We start from the raw sequence: 17,691 nt of genomic DNA, 5'->3' as shown, positions 1-17,691 counted from the left end.
AGATGGGTGAGTGGATAGACAAATAGATACTTGAGTGGACTGATAGATGAATGAATGGAAGAGTGAATGGTGAGTAGATGGGTAAGAAGGTGGGTGGATAGATGGGTAGATGGATAAGTGGGTAGATGGGTGGTTGGTTGAATAGATGAAGAGAAAGGTAAATAGACAAATGCAGGTTAATGGTGTGAAAACCAAGTTCAAAAACAAAGTGGAGTCATTAGCTCTCTCAGTAAAATCAACACCTAGACAGAGGTCTTCCGTCACTTGACTCAGCCTCTGACTATGATTTAGATTTCACCTAGCAGCAGTCTTGAGGCCTGCCCAGTCTCACAGTACTGGGTGAGAGCTACTGTACCGCTTCCTGCTCGCATAGCCTTGACACAAACTGCAGGAACACTCACTAGAGACCTGACAATCACCATGGGAGAGGTCAAGGTGAGGCCAGTAGGGCCTTGCTTTTGATTGGCACATAGTCTCTGCTTCTCCATCTTTCATTATCTGTCTCTTTGATGAAACACCCAAAGGCCTGTCACACACACCATATCTGGAAGGTGGGGCAGTGGCTGGTTTGCCATGGAACAGTGATGGCAGGAGGCCTGATCTAGGGTGCCCACACTCCGCTGCCAGTCTGGGTTCTTTCCCAGCTCCTGCCACAGGGCCATTGTCACAGGGACTGACTGTCCAGAGTGAGAACCCCCTTCCTGATTGCTCCATCCCTGGGAAGCTCAGGTCTGGCCCTTAGTCCTCCTATGGACTGGAAATGTGAGTGGCCCATTGCAAGTGGGTGATTGGGGGATTTGATGTAAATACATATTTCATGTGAATTACAGCCCACTCTGGCCCCCAAGGTATTGAGCCCTGTCCCAAACCTGTGCCCCAGCTCCCAGCTAGCATTCATTGGTAAGAGGCCCTTGGGGAAGGCCTAGGGTGAGGAGGTGAAACCACTCCCACGTATGTTAGGGGACTGTGCAAAGCCACAAACCCGCGAAGCCACAAAGCATTGTGCTGTTCAGGCCTGATTCCAGCTGGCTCCTTGCCTGCCTGCCTCCCTCAGGAGCCTGGCCCTGGAGGGGACTTCCTCTTTGACAGGTAACACTGGCTGGCCCTGCCCCCACCGGTTCCATGCCAGGGAGTCCACCATGAGTGGGGGGCTGAATACTGCCCACCATACACAAATGCTCTTAATTAAAACAAAATAGTATACCACCTGGCTCGTGTTTCAGGCAAGATCAATGACTTGATGGTAGGTAGGCATCAGCCTGTGAGAGATTCACACCTCCTTCCTTGTGAGAAAAGCATTTGGCCTGTGAAGTAGGTTCCTTGAGGATGGGGGATGTGTGGTGGCTAAGTGTGGGAGAGTAAGAGGGTGCTGGCAATGGTAGGCCCTGTTTGGCTGAGCATACCAGGGAGGAGTCATAGTCTCATTCACCCTAGTCAGAGCTCAATATTAACCTGTGGGATGAATGAATGAATGAATGAATGAATGAACAAATCTGTGAACAGCTGAGTTGTAAGGATGTTGATTCATCTTTGTTTCTTGAGAACCTGGGCCTGTAAGATTGTTGCCCAAAGTACTGTGTAATCTTTGGTCAACATGAAAAGCACACTCCCATTCCCCGCCACAGAATGTGATTTTATGGGAGAGAGCTTGACACAGTAGGTAGTTACAGTGCTAGCTCAGGCAGCAGGCCTCTGTCTCAACTCCATGAGCCATCCATCACCCAGCTAGCTGGTCATCTAGTGGGTTTTTCTCATTTAGATGTTTGTCATTACTCAAATACCTCCTTAGCAATGGCTTCTGTTGACTACAGGTGCCCCCTGACCTAATACTTTGAGAAAACCCATTTTAGGATTGGCCATGTGAAATGGCAGGACCCCCTTTACACAAATCTCCAAATCCTATTCAGCATGTGGACACAGTGTGAAGCCTGGCTTCAGAGAGCTTGGGCCCCTCATCCCCTGAAAATGTCTGGCTTGTGTTCAGGGCAGGCAGGGCTAAGTTAATCAGTAGGGCTCAGTGGCTGGTAAGAAAGGGGCTGAGGAAAACAGCCCTGTCTCAGGGTGGGACACAGCCAGATCCATTGTTTGAACAGAGATAGACCAGTCTCCAACACCATCAGCTTTGCATGTATGCTGGGGCTTGGAGGGGTGGCCCTCGGGTCAAAGGTCACACTGGAACTCCAGTAAGGAGTTGGCCTTTGGCAGGAGTGTGTGTAAATAGGAGACACGCTGTGGGCTAGTTTGATTCAGGCAACAATACTCTAGTATACAGTGGGTTAGGGTTATGAGAAACTAGCTTAGCCTCTTTAGAACAGGCCACAGGATTGATGCCAGCTATTCCCCTAGCATGGTCACCCCCTGCCATGGTGGCCAGGCCTGAGGCCGGCCTGTCTCATATCAGTAATCCAAGCATAGTCCCAATGTTGAATGAGAGGCATTAAACATCTCTACAGAACACACAGATACCTGCTACTCCCCTGTGCCCACTTCCATTCTCCACTTGATGTCAAAGGCTACAACTTACCCAAAAGTCCTCATGGCCCATTATACCCCAAAGTCCTTCCTAGACCCCAGACACATCACATCTTCTGAGTTCTCCATGTCTTCAGAGGCTTGGTATATGGGACTTCTCTCCCATCCCTTTCCAACCTCCTGTCCTGCTTAGGCCATCCCAGCACACCTGAGCCTTGGAAGAGCTAACTAAACACCAGTATATGCTCCCCCACCAATAAGAGTACCAGCCCAAGGTACCCAGCATTATCCAACCCCCTAAAGGGCCTCCCAGAGGAATCCACATGCTGTCAGAACCAAGGACTCAAGGCTGGGGGACATTGATGGAGTGTGGCCCTGAGCTCTGTCCCAAAGATATAGAAGAAAGGGCTGTCCTTGAGCCAACGTGCTTGGGCTGAGACAAAAGGCAAGAGAACACAGTGGCCCCTCCCACCCTGACCACTGTTCCTCCGACTAGAGCTAGGCTTAAACCTGGCTGCAGATGGCTTCATGGCTGAGACTCCTACATCAGGGACAAACAGCAAGCATGGAGCCTGCAGCTTTTCCTGGATTCATCCAGGCAGGGACACCATGCCTCTTTTCACAATAGGAAAGAAAGCCCATGACCAAGGATCCATGCTAGGAATAAACAAGTTGGGCCCAAGGCAGAGAGGATCTCATGGGCAGGATGATACAGCAGTCTCAGGTTTGGGAGTGGACTCTGGCAAGTGAGGCGAGCTGCCTCTCAGAGGATTTACTACTGGGAACACATGAGGACAGATGAGGTTTGGGAGCAGCTGAGAGTAAGAATAGTGTATATAAGTCAGGGTCTTGTGGGCTCAGAGACAGAAACCAAGGTGTAACAGAAAGAGGCCTAGAATGGAGGGTAACCAAGAGACATAAGAGCCAGTTACCTGCCCTGTGACAGAAAATGTCCAAAGTCAGAATAGAAGATGAGCCCAGACCATGCAGGGGCCCCAGCACCCCATCCTGGTGGTCATCTGTTCACAACAGGAGAGCTAACCATTATGCAGGTGAGTAGGGTGGATGTGAAGACCGCTGAGGAGGTAAGGGAGCCCCAACTCTAGCATACTGGCACATGTCTCCCCTAGACCACTGAGGAGTTAGAGAAGGACAGCAGGGACCATATTATCTGCTACCCATCCTGAAGCTCTGTCAGAGAAATGAGAGGGGGTGGTCTAGTGACAGACAAATTCCAGTGCCAACAAGAGAGGTTTGGACAGGCTCTGAGAGGGACAATCCCTACAGTGTGCCCCTTGCAGCATCCTGTAGCCTGTCCCTTTGCCTACATGTATGTCCCATCACACATGATGTGCCCTGTGCCATGATCAGGAAGCAGACCTTGCCACAGTCTGCTTATTTCCCATGTAGTAAGTGTTGACAGTTGTATGTCAAAGGAGTGATCCACATACTTTCAAATTAGTTTTTTAAAAAAAGCTGCCAGAAACCAGGCTCAGTTGATGGTATGCTTGCCTAGCATGCATGAAGTCCTGGGTTCCATTCCCAGAACTGTATAAAGCAGATTTGGTACTGTATACCTGGACTCCCAGAACTAGGGACGTAGAGATGAGAAGACCAGAAGTTCAGGGTCATCCCTGGCTATGCAGAAAATTTGAAGCCAGCATAGGTTAAATGAGACCCTGTCTGAAACAAAAAGCAAACAAAAACAAACAAACAAACAAACAAAACACTACTGAAAGACAATGAAAAAAACAACGTGTTTTAGAAAGACAGAGGACTCAAGTAGGCAGTTATTTGGAGAAGGCATACAATTGAGAAAGAACCTCCACAGCCATGGACATTCTATGTCACTAACTGTGGGAGTACAAATCAAAACAGATACTGCTGTGTCCCTGCAGCCTACCAGGATGGCTATCAGCACAACCCAGGCAAAGCCACCAGCGGAAGAGGAGGCGAAGAGGCGGGGCTATCTCACAGGGCTGCCTGAGGGACACACAAGGCCCAAGGTGCTGGGAGCACGGTTCATTGGTTCCCCAAGTCATGAAGCATGGAGTTACCACCCACTCAATTCTGCTCTAAATAAGGCTCTTTCTTAAAAAGAAAAAAGTAACAGCCTAGAAAAGAAACACACACACACACACACACACACAATTGCTAGGCTGGAGTAGTTGTTAGGGTACTTGCCTGGTGTGCGTGAAGCCTGGGTTCAATCCCCAGCATCACACAGAAATGCATCAATAGAAACTGAAAGTCTCTTTTAAAAAAAATAAAATAAGATCTGTCCTAGAGCTCAGCAATTCTACTTTGGGGGTGACACCCAAAAAAATAGGCAGGACTTTAAGGGGCTCTCTGTTCACTGTGTTTACTCTGGCAAGGTACCCAATGGCTGAAGGCAACATCCCTCAAGAGGACAAATAAAACAGGCTCCAGACACAGGAGGGCACATCATATTCCTTCAGAAAGAGGTATACGCTAACACAGCATAGCATGGACCTGCTGCTGAGACATAAATCCTGAAAGATCCTGCTGCTACTACAACTGCAGGCCCTTGAGTTGCCAAAGCCACAAGGATGCGAAGCAGGATAAGGTGGTAGGGCCTGAGGAGTCAGTGTTTAATAGGACCAGAGTTCATCAGTGAAGATGGAAATTCTCAAGGTAGATGCCAGGGATGGCTGCACAACACCGAATGAGCTTCATGCTACTCCGCTGAACACTTGAATATGGCCAAGCTGAGAGACCTTATATCATGTGTATTTTAGAAGGGGGGCAGTGGCAAGATGACTGTTAACTCTAGTTTGATCCCCAGACCCACATGAGGGAGGAACAAAACTGATTCCTGCAAATTGTTTGACCATCTAATGCATGCTCACATACATACATGTACGGGCAAAATAAGGAGATAAATGTAATAAATAAGAGACAGGAAGGGAAGAGGGCATAGAGTCGCAGGGCTTACAGGATCTATTGCCTGCAAAATACCAAATGAACCCTTGTCATGGCATCCATCGTGAGGATAGCAAAGGTGGGAATCAATCAAGGACTTCGGCTCTCCTTAATTTCATCTCACTGCTGCAATGATGGAACAGGTTGACGTTTGGAACCCTTGGGCTCTGGATGCTGACAGGGACACCCAGGCACAGACATACTGCCTCTAAAAATTTCACAGTGGGAACGAAATTTTCTCATTTGACAGATGGACACTATTCCCCAAAACTGAACCCATGTGAGCTGCAAGAGATATAGAAGACAAAAGCTCAGCATGATGGAATTTCTGACAGGCCTGGGAACACATGTCACACACACATGCTCCCTACACATGTGCATCAGGTGCTTGGGAGTAAACACAGCAAAGCAACAACCTGCCCACCCTTGAGCCTGCAAGGCTGACATTAAAGTAAAGGAGGCGCTTTACCTGTAGTAAAGCTGTGATGAACAGGGGAAAGGCAGGCACAAGGTTCACTGCCTCCTGGGCTGTTTCATTCTATTAGCCAGTGAATCCCATTTCTGGGGGGGGGGTCCAGCTTACCACAATCACTCACTTATGTGCCACAGCAAAGCCAAGGCAAGGCAGACGGCTCAGCCCAGCTGCCTCAGATCCTCAATCGGAAGACACTTTCTTCCCCTCTCTTTTTCTTTTTGCCTAACAATCAAGGGAACTCAAAGATGCTTATCAGGAGTATTCGGTGTCTCTGATGTTACTGTTTTACTATCTTTTTTAATAAAAGAATAATTTGAAAGCCAACTGGAAAATTAACTACTGCAGATGAAGGGTTGGCTCGGATGGGTAGGGGACCTATAAGAGGGCCAGCAAAGCCAGGTCATGGGGCCAAAGGCCTAGCTGGTCTCCCTGAGGTCCTCCAGACCCTGGATAGGGCAGAGAGTATTAGATATAGCCAAGTCCCTCTTAGACCACCAATCAGCAGAGAGGTGCTGTGGGAATCTATGGCTTGGGTCCTACCACCCTCTCATAGCTAGGAAACCTATAAAATGGCCATTTCCTGAGCCAGGGGGCTTCCTGTGTGAGGACAGTCCTCTCTCAGCACAAAGCCAGCCAGCAGACTTTGGGGCCAGCTGTTCTGACTACATGGGCCCCAATAAGCCATAGAGAGGGCCAGCCTTGCATTCTCGGGAGGGGCAGCTGGCCGGAGGCTTGGTGCCGGCATGCAAGCTTCTCAAAGCGCCCTTTGTTCAGGTCCTGCCTGTGGCCAGCTGCTCCCAGCCGCCAGCCTGTGCTCAGAGCCCATGGGCCCCCCAGTGACATGTGCTGGGCACAGCTGGAACCCTCAGGCCATGCTCACTGCCCACCCTGAGGAGCATCAGCTCCCACAGGCCACCAGTTAGTCCCAGGTGACAGAAAGCCTTCCGGGACTCTCGGAGGGACATAGTCAGGGTCCCACTGGCTGTAGACAGACCAGGTGCCTGTGGAGAAGTGACCCTACCTATAACAGCCCATTTCCTGGGATATTTCCAAATATCCCAGGAGTCATGGGTGCCTCAAAGGTCACAGCTGAGTCCACTTGTTCACTGTGTGGCAGACTCCTATTGGTAGGCAGCTTTGCCAAACCCCTCTGAACTGCAGCTAATAACTATGGTTGTCTCACCTGAGCCCCTGGCTATCTAAGGTGGCCTGGATGGTTCAGCTTGCTTCAACAGTGAAGGATGTATGTCCCTTTTGCACCAGAGAATCTCTCCCAATGATGGCAGCAAGCTGGTGGGGCCCTGGGGCACAACACAACATAGCCAGGAAGCAGGCATTTCCTCAGGCCAGGCACCATGAAAGCTAGTAAGCTGTGAGGCAGAGCTGGGGCCGAAGCTCTGGCCCTGGGAGTGGGCAGCAGAATCCCACACAGGCCTTCTGGAGTGGCCAGATCCCAATGGCACTGGCCACAGATCAGCAGCTGCTGTGTCCACACCTATTAGGGGAGATCTGATTTGGGCGCAACTCTAGGAGACACAGAGCTACTTTCCCCTGAGAACCAGCCCCAACTGCCAGCTGTCTGGGCAGCCATTCTCCACACTGGGTAAAAGAGGCCATGAGGCTTGCTCAGTCACTATGAGGATAGAAGTTCTCATCTACCAGCTCGCCAGGCCCTGAAAGTGGACAACAGCTGTCATCTGGCCCTCCTATCATGGACCCCACTTCAGCAGGTGGCATGAAGCCCAGTGACATGAAGCTTGTATGGGACCAAAACCATAGGGGGCGCTGTAGACTGGTTGTTTCCCCTGATCCATATTCTACATCCACAATGCTGCTCTGTGAAACTCCCAAGGGGTGTTGAGGTACACATCTCCCTTCTATCTGGTCTAGAGTCGCCCACCTTCTGGTTGAGGCTCAGGCATCCAGGGCTCCTGGTATCATCTTTAACCCTCACACTATTATGTTGTTGATATACTGGTCAACCCAGCAGTGCCTTGAACATTCCAGCTTGAACAGACTGTCTCCACGAACTTCTTTACAAGCCTCTCTGGGATGTCCAACCCTCTTAGGAAGCAATAAAAATGCAATCCGTTTGCCCAAGAGGTATCTCTTGAGCACATTGTACCAGCAGGCCAGAGCTCAGGAGTTTCTGCACCAGTCATATCACATACTGAGCCTAGGTCTGAACAGAAGGCAGATGGGGGCAACAGGAGACTTGGGCCCCAACAGTGGGCTAGCCCATGCTTGGACCCATTATCATCAGGGAAAATCCTCCTCAGATTGGAGGCTTCCGGACCTCAACCTTGGAATTAAGGCTGCCCACCCACAGTGGGGAGGAGAGGAGGCCCTGTGGTCATTTTAATTTTACGTGTGCTGCCGGTGCGGTGCTGTGTGGTACTGACTAGAGTTACATGCGGTTCAGGTGGTTTTTAATGAGCCACCTCCAGCCCTGGGACCCAGCTTGCTGTAAGCTGGCAAGGTGGGGGTGTTCAAGCCCTTCCCACTCCCTTCCTCCCTGCTTGGGTGTTCTAGAGGTCAGGAGGCAAACATGGGGGTTCAGTGGCCTCCTGACGCCTGGTGGGGGGCAGGGCAGATGGCGCCAGGATATGCACACAGACCAGCCCAGGAAATCCCTGTCCAGAACTGCCTCATCAGCAGATTCAAACCAAGCAAATTCATGCCATTCCCCCAGAAGCCTCCAGGGCACTTGTGAGCCAGTCCCCCCACTGTAGAGAGTAAGCAGCTTGGGCACTCTGAAAGTGTGTGTCTGCACATGGCAGGAGGCAATGATTTTTATTTTATGAATTTCAAACTATGTGGGATTGCAGACACCAGCAATTGAGGAAGGTGATGACAGGCAGACGTGAAAATGAAGCATCTGCAATGATGGGGAAAGGGGACAGTCGGAGCCTTGCTGGGGTCAGGATGAGGAGTGTCTTTCCATTAAGAGAGGTCAGCTCCACATAGCTGTCCACAGCTACCCTGTCTTCTCTCACTGAGCTGCGTTTCTCTGTCTATTCAGGAGAGTGCCTCTTTGTCTCTGCTGAGATATTTTCCCCCTTTCAATTTTTTAATCATTTGTGTCCATGTTCCTAGTTTCATTCATTCATTCATTCATTCATTCATTCATTCATCCATTCATTCTTTCTTTCTTCCTGTCTTCCTGCCTTTCTTTCTGTTGTTGTTGCTGCTGCTGCTGCTAAAAAGCTGTCTCATAGAGCCTGGACTGGCCTCAAACTCTGTGTAGCCAAGGATAACCTTGACCTTCTAATACTCATCTCATACCTTCACCTCCCCAGTGCTAGGATCATAGGTGTGTAGCACCATGCCCAGTTTATACAGACTGGAGATTGAACCCAGAGCTCCAGGCATGCTAGGCAACACTCTTACTAACTGAGCTAAGTCCCCAGCCCTTATAGTGGGTTTGGATCAGAGAACATGAACAACTGTCTCAATAGTATAAGGTGTGCTCTTTTAATACAAGCCCAACATGTGATTGGCATCTTCCATGGAGCAAAGAAGCACAGAACACCTATTATCAGGCTCTGAAACTCAAGGAAATGGCTTGAAAACCTGGCCCCCACATTTTCCTCATCACTCTGGCCCTGGAATCTGAGCTTTAAGGTCAAGAGAGTAAAGCAAAGAAAGCAAAGGCTGGTGTATCCCTGCACATCATGTCCCTTGGTTCCTATCTCCTGAAATGCTCACTTCTGCTTTTGACTGCAGATCAAACCCAGATCCCTATGTACACTAGGCAAATGTTCCACAACTGCTCTTGTGAACTTTTTTTCCCCTTTCTGGAATGTTTATTTCTAAAGTGGAGCTACAAGGAAGCCACACAGCAGGGGTAACAGTCTTGGAAGTGGATTTACCCACACTGCTGCCCCCGGGCTGAGCAGGAAGGTGCCAGTCCCAGAGCTGGGCACCCTTCAGGCCTGGAAGCTGTTCTCTGGGGGCTGTCTAAAGGTGTTAGATTTGTGTGGGTATTTTTTGGTAGATGGCATGGCTAGAGATTTCAGATTCCTGTTGATTCTGAACTACTTGCCTGCCTGCTCTTTGATCTTACATCTACTCAAAGCCTATTCTGAAAGAATTGCCTTATGGCACCTGTGGTGGTTAGGGATAACGGTTACCCTGACAAACTCTAGAACCCCCTTGGAGGCTGATCCTCTGAGGATGCCCGTGGGGCCTCTCTTGATTGTATTCACTGATGTGGAGAGACCTAGGTTGTTATGGGCAATAGCATGTAAACATGTAGAAAAGGTTCTGCTGCCTTGACTTTCCCACCCCAATGGACTGTAACTGGAACCGTAAGGCAAGGTAAACCCTTTCTCTGTTAAGTTGCTTTTGTCTGAGCATTTTATAATAATAGGATAAAAAGTTGCCATGGTTATCCCTCTTTACCCCACACCACATAATAATACATCACAAATATCCTGTTGTATGTCTTCATATTTATAATTAGGCCTCACTCACACTACCTAAGGCTTCAGTGTTGATAGCCTGTTGCCCACCTCATTCAGGTTTTGTTTTCTATTTCTGTGCATAGTTTATTTGCATATGTTGGCTCTCTTTCTCTTTTTTTTTAACTGTCTATTATATATGCTTTACTAAATGTATTGGATGCATCTGTTTAAAGTTTTTTAAAAAATCAGGGGCTACATGGTCACTGGTAATACACCTTACTCAGCATGCACAGATCTTTGAATTATAGCCCTAGGACCCAAAATTAATTCATTATAAACAAAACGCCATTTGACAGTCTTCTGCCTTTTGGGAGATTTTGGATATCTCCTTTTGGAAGATGAATTTAGGACATTAATATTTAGTATAAAATTGAATACATATGATTTGGTTCTTTCCATCCTTCTGTGTGCTATGGTTTCTTGCCTCTCCCTGCTTTCCTGGCAGCTGCTGAGTTGGCCAGCACTGCCCTTCCTGCTTATCTCATGGACCAGGACATTTTACTGTCCTCTTTCATTCTACCAGGCCCTTAAATACAGAACTAAAATCAGCTCTTATCTAAAAACACTTTCCACAGCACTGATTTCTTGAGGTTTTTCTCTGGTGAGCCAGGGATTTGTGTATGCCTCTGTTTCTTCTGACCTCCATCAAGGGCTCTGTGGAGCCAAGTCCTCAGATCAAGGCACAGCCTAAAGCTTTTGTCAGAGGCCAGGCAGGAGGTGTTTAAGGCTCTGTGGGCCACATGGCCTCCATCCTGAAGTGGAAGGGACAAGAGACAGTACATTCACAAGAATTCATGCTATGTGCTCATAAAACTTGATTTGTATAGACATACAGGCAGACTGTGGGCCAAGTTCACAGACTTCCTGGTTCCTCATCTTCTGGTGGGTGAGCGTTATCAGGTAAATGGTATCAACACAAATTCCTGTCAACATCCCCATGCCCAGGACTTCAGTGTGTGACCATATTTGGAAGTAGGGTCTTTGCCGATGTAATTTAAGGTGAGGCAACAATGGCATGGGGTGTGCTCTTCATCCAACATGACAAGGAGACATTAAGACCCAGAAACAATGGTAGGGAGAAAGCCAAGTGGGTGTGAGGGTAGAGGTTTCTACAGTGTTTCTATAAGCCACAGACCATCAAGGATTGCCAGCTTCCAGAGAACAGACTGGGAATGTGTTCTTCTCAGGGCTGGCAGGAACCTACCTAATTCATTTTCTTTGATTTACATCCCAGAAAGAATAGACCCTAAACAGCTACAAGCTGTCACTCAGACCAATCCAGGGGCTAGACTAGAATCCCTAAAGGTGTGTACTCTCCATCAAGCCAGAAAGGCCCTGACAGATTGTCTTTCTCCTTGTGAGCCTATTTAGCCCACTGCTTCCTCACACCACAGAGCAACATGGCTTTGAAGAATTAAGCCAAGTCATTGGAGGCCAGCAGGGCTGAGGCAGCAGAGAGGCCTCAGAGACATGCTGTTCTATCTAGACAGAAGATGAGCCTTAAACCCCTATTCAGTCCCACTGTGCATAAACCCCTGAGATCACAGAGGGGCCTGTACATATAGGAGCAGCCCCAGCTTCCCACCTAAAAGTTTGCTCTTGTGGGGTCAGGGGCCTAAGAGTACCCATACCTGGAACTCCTAGTCAACTTTGCATTCATCTAAAACAGGCCTCTACTTTTGCCAGAAAAGTCATGCCCATCTGTAGCCCAGTTATATGAGGTTTTATCTTACACCCTGGATCTCACTACCAATGGCTGCCAACCCCCATAGAGAGACATCCCAAGATGGGTCCCTTATCTGGGACTGGGATGCATTTTCATATGCAAGGAGCCCACACTTCTAAAATCACCCCAATCAAGAATTCTCATAGGACTAGAGTTTAGTGAAGCTGAGGCCCTCAGGGTGAGTACCCTTCACCACAGGTCAGCCTGCTGAGCCACTGCCTAGGGGCTGCACCCAGTCAGTCAGGTCTGAGAGACCTGCAGGGCATGGGGATGAGGGGTTACCTAATCGAAGCTTGTGTTATGGCTGTGTGAGCATGCATTAGGGGTGGAGTGCTTGGAGCTGGCCTATTGATTGCTCCATGACATACTCACTGTGCAAATCTATTCATCTTACTGAGGGGAGACTTTAGACAGTATTTTTTTTTCTTCCCGTCAGGAATGTTTTTAGGGACTGAGGAAATTGTGCATGGATTTGCTATTTTAGGAGGTAGTAAGTCAACAACTTCAGAGGGGGCCACGCTACTTTAGAGCACATTTCCACAGTTCATGGGAGATGTACAAGTGACCTGCTGTGGATTCTGAGTGCTCATCTCCTCTTCTCCTTGAGTTTCATTCCCTGGGGTAGGGGCCATTTCCTGGAGAGACCAGCATATGTCCATTCTCTTCCTCTAACTCCCGCCCCCATCCTGTGTCCTGCCAAGCAAAGTTGGACAGGGTGCCTGCAAGATTCTGGATGGTCAGCAGTATAGAGCATAGAGATGGAACTGATGAGGCTCTGAGGTCATAGTCAACCCTGACTCCTCTCAGAGCTGTGGGGTGAGCCCCTAAAAAGGACAGAGCACGTGTGCATGCATGCACAGACACATACACAAACACCTCACCCCAAAGCCTAAGTTTAGGGATACCCAAGATGGACTTTTGTGTGTTTCTAAGATAGGATTGTGTTATATAGTCCTGGTTGCCATCTCATCCAGCATACAGCCCAGGCTGGCCTGGAACCCATGGCAATCTTCTTGCCTCAGCCTCCCAAGACTTGTGTGATACCACACCCAGCCTCAAGATGGTCTTGAATTTAAACTCAGGTGAAGACATTTGTTCTTTGGGGGGAATGGATGCTTTAAAGAATATGAATGGTCAAAAGTTAGCCAAAAAGAAATTCAAAACTCCTGGGTCCTATGTTTGCTAGTTTCAGTAAAAACAAACAAATAAATAAATCTTTCCTGCTAAAGAAACTGCAGATGACATGAACTCATGGGCCTGTCCAACACGGATGGGAGAAATATGAGACATTTCATACACACCTGTGCTGAAATGAAGGAGCACGGGTACCTCCTGACTCAACCTCAGGTACCAAAGCAGGACACATGTCAGGAAAATTAGGTCTTCTCCTGTGTGAACACAGATGCACATAGTTGACCCAGAACCTTGGTGATCTAGTCCAACAGGATGTACATTTAAAGGCATTGTGACGGAGATGGCTTTGTGTGACAAGTGGGGGGTTGTTTTGTTCTTTGCAGTATTATGAACACAAAACATAGTTTAAGAGAGGAAAAGGATAAGCCATCTCAACAGGAAAGGCACTGGGTACCACCCAACAGTAACTGATACAGTCCCCAGGCACAGGAGACTAGTAAGGAAAAGAACACGTCCCAGTTACCATCACCAGCCCCCTCATACCTATCAGACCCCATACTATCAGACCTGAGGCTTGCAGACCATTTGGCCCCTCTCTGCTCACCACTGAACTTCCAGTTCAAAATCCCTAGCTAGTGCCATGAGGCAAGCCAAGAAATAAAAGGAATGTAAACCAAAAGAGAGAAGTACAGATAGTTTTATTTGGAACAACCAGACCTGTCTATAGAGAACCGTAAAGAACCCAAAACAAGTGAGAAGATACCCTTTTCCTAGTCATAAGAAAGGTCAGCAAAGCCACTGGAACAAAGTAAACATGAGAAACGACCATTGTTCTTCTATATCCTAGCAACAAACAACCCCCAAAATAAAATGGGAGAAAACAGTGTCCTGTCGGGAGCTTTGAAACCATGAAGGATGAAGAAGCCATCTAACAGACTGTGTGTCCTGGAGACAGCATGGCACTGTGACCTGCACTGAAGATACTTAAGCAGGTAGAGAGAGAGAAAGCACAGTGTGGTTCAGACACACGTGAAACCCATGTTTACCAGTCAAAATGCCAGCGGGGCTGGGTTTGGTTTTTTGTTTTTGGGTTGTTGTTAAAAGTTGACAACTAGATTCTCTGATTTTCCAGAGACTGTGAAGGGTCCAGCAAAGCATCACACTTTGAAAATGAACCAAATTGGAGAATTAACAAGACCTGATTTCAGGGCTTAGTGTAGAAGTCGCAGCAATCAAGGCTTTGCTGGCAGAACAGTTTACAAAGTCCAGAAATTGGACCCAGAGCACAACCAACTGATTTTCATCAAAGGTGCCAAAGTAATTTCTTGAAAAAAAAAAAAGTCACAGGGACATGAGGGTAACCACATGCAAAGGAGACTTAGTCCCGATTCGTACCTGTCACCATGCATGAGATTAAACTTGGAAGGAATTACAAATCTAAACAAGAAACATGAAACGATAACATTCCTATTTAAAAAGTGGGGAGGGAGAAAAGGCTTCATAACCTTACACTAGGCAAATATTTCTTAGACGGGACACACAGAAAAAAAAATGAACCTTACAGGAAAAGGGGAGTGCCCTGATGAAATGGGTTCATCAAAATTAAAAACTGCTTTCTGAACGATGCTGCTAAGTCGAATCAAAGATGAGCCCAGGGGAGGAGAGGCCTGAGCGGTAGAGAGCACATATTCCAGATCACGGACACCATCCTTCTCACTCAGCATGAAGGAGACATACAATTGAAAATCACTGAAGACTTCCCTGAAGGAGACCCATGGTGATGGATGCTCACACCAGCAGATGCTAAGAAAAGGCAGATTACAATTAAGATTGGAGTGGTTAAAATTTCAAAAGCAGACAATACATTTTTATTTATCTGTTTACTTTTAGTGTGCATGAGTGTTTTGTCTGCATTTGAAAATGTGCACAATGTGCTTGTCTTGTGCCTAAGGAAGTCAGAAGAGGGCACCAGGTCCCTGTAACAGGAGTTAACAGATGTTTGTGAGCTACCATGTGGGTACTGGGCATAGAATCAGTGTCCCCTGCAAGAGCAGCCAGTGCCCTTAACCACTGAGCCATCTCTCCAGCCCCCACATAGACAAAACTAAGTGCTGGTGAGAACCCACAGCTACTGTAGTGGCACCCAGGGTGGTGATAGCAAAGCCAGTGGCAGCCATCTTGCCAAAGGGCTTGGCAGCTTTGGAACACACTGTCCACCACCCCCACCCCCACCCCACCCCACACACTCACACCACCACACTCAGGGAGAGGGCAGGAGTTTCTGGAGAGCAACAGAGGCAAGCAAGAACTCCAGAGCATGTGTGCAATGCTTATGGCTGCTTTAATCATAATAACCAAGCCCCAGAGACGGCTCAGATGTCCATCAGCCTGTGGACGGGTAAACAAGCTGCAGTACATTTTATCCTTTCCAAATGAAAGAATCAACCAGAACACAGACCAGAAGCAGACGGGCCTCAAGTGAGCCCTGCAAAGTGATGGGAGCCAGACGCGGAGCTTTGTGCTGTACAGTCTCATTCTCAGGGGGACAGGATAGTTCCCAGGTGCAGGTGCAGGGATGGGCCGTGGTACAGGGCGTACAGAGCGTGTGAAGGAACTCAACTTGGCCTAGGAATTTGCCAGAACTCACTGAACCGGACGTCTCACATGGGAGAGAGTTTTGCAGCACACAACTTAAGCCCAACAAAGCTAAATCTAAGACAAGAAAACAGAAAACACACAAGAAAAGCCTAGGAGACGGGTGGGTCGCTGGTGGCTTTTTAAAAAGTTTAAAAAGGAGTCAGCAAGATGGCTCATTGGAGAAAGGTGTTTGCCGCACAAGCTTGGCACACTGAATTTGATCCTTGAATTCCACGGAAATGTGGAAGGAGAAAACCAACTCTACAGAGTTTTCATCGGACCTCCACATGTCTGTCATGGCATGCATGTTCATATGTATGCATACATAGGTACACACAAATAATAACAAGTAAATAAAATTCTTTAAAATGTTTAAAAAGTTTGAATACTAAAAGGAGTTAAGCTAAGGGTTTGGAATCTTAAAAAGGAACCTTGCCACCACACCGGGTTGGCTGTAGGTACTCATGTCACAGTTCCTGAACACTGTGTCAGTGCTGTTCCCAGCACTGACCACCAGCTCTCCTCCAGCCTCCTCCCTCAGCCTCTGGGGGTCCAGCCCAGCTGTGACTCCCTCAGCATCTTTCCTGGGAGGGGACGATCAAGTGACTCATGTCAGGCTCACCTTGCTGTTCTTAGCATTTGTCACAAACTCTCAAGGGCACCCGGGGCTCTGTTATGCCCTGGACCTGGCACCCAGGGCATGGGTGAAAAGACTGGAAAGGGTGACTATCACTGCATATCTGTTTCTGTCTTCGTCCCCAGCTGAGCATGGTGCCATTATGTAACCTGCCCAGCAGCCATGGGGCTCAGTGAGGAACACAGAGATCTCTGGGTCTCTGTGACATCTGCTTCCTCAGCCTCTGCTATGCCATTCCACTTAATCCTCCAATGACACAGAAGTGGGGGCAAACCAGGAGACAGCAAGAATGGAGAGCCGCCAGCATGCAAGAACTACGACCTGTATTATGGCTCCTCCCTGCTAAGGTCTCTGAGCCAGAAAGTCTGCCCTCCAGGGAGACAGACATGCTTATAGAACAAAATCCAGAGTCAGCCCTGGCACAGGATGAAGCTGGTCTCACTGTCAGCTTGTGCCCCAGCCTGATTCCTCTGTTCCCTGCTAGAACTACATTTGGTTGACCTCCATGTCAATCAACATTGCTGAAGGCGTCATGAGCCGTGGTTCCTACCAGCTCACTTTTAGGGTCTTCACCTCCAGGTATGTCCACTGCCTTCCCTAAGTCTGTGGGCTCCCACACTCCCAGTCACCATACCCAAGCTTCCGCTTGGGAAAACCAGGGTTCCCTTCCTACTACTCTATGGAGAATACACTGGGTGTCAGGCTACCAGCCCCACATGGCCCCACATGTCAGGGTGCACAGAGTCACATGGGTGTATGGCACAGCATGAGGCCATTCGCAGTTACTTCCCATAAGGCATCCTGAGGCCTATCAGGCCCCTGGCAGTTGGAGTGCAGTGGTGCACACAGGGCCTCTTGTTTCTCTCCAGGTGCTGGAATGGAGGCCCACCCTCCTGGCAGCCACATGGCATGATTACTGGAAGTATCCCAGGACTTCGGGCAGGTCCCTGGGACTGGTAGGCAGGCACTTTGCCTCTATCCTGTTTCCATGACCCTCGAGAGTCATATATCATTTCAATTCTTCAGATGGAAAACCAGGACTCCAGACTGCTCTCAAAGGCAGGCAAAAGTGGAAGAGGTGGGCAGGCTGAAAATCAGTGCCAGCCAGCAAGGGATGTCCCCCCAGGGGCCCAGTCCAGGTACACCTAAGCCTGGCCACAACACCTCTCAATACCCAAGCAGACTGTCTTCCCTGCAATCA

The 17,691-nt window shown here is 48.5% G+C and overlaps 1 protein-coding gene across 1 annotated transcript in view; it reads right to left on the bottom strand.

Moving 5' to 3' along the window:
* Kcnq1 (potassium voltage-gated channel subfamily Q member 1) overlaps positions 1-17,691 on the bottom strand; it is a 314,995-nt gene that overhangs the window by 234,118 nt on the left and 63,186 nt on the right. The window lies entirely within an intron of this gene.

Source organism: Phodopus roborovskii, unplaced genomic scaffold (assembly GCF_943737965.1).
Source record: "Phodopus roborovskii unplaced genomic scaffold, PHOROB, whole genome shotgun sequence".
NCBI lineage: Eukaryota > Metazoa > Chordata > Mammalia > Rodentia > Cricetidae > Phodopus > Phodopus roborovskii.
This window is presented reverse-complemented; position numbering and strand designations above follow the sequence as displayed.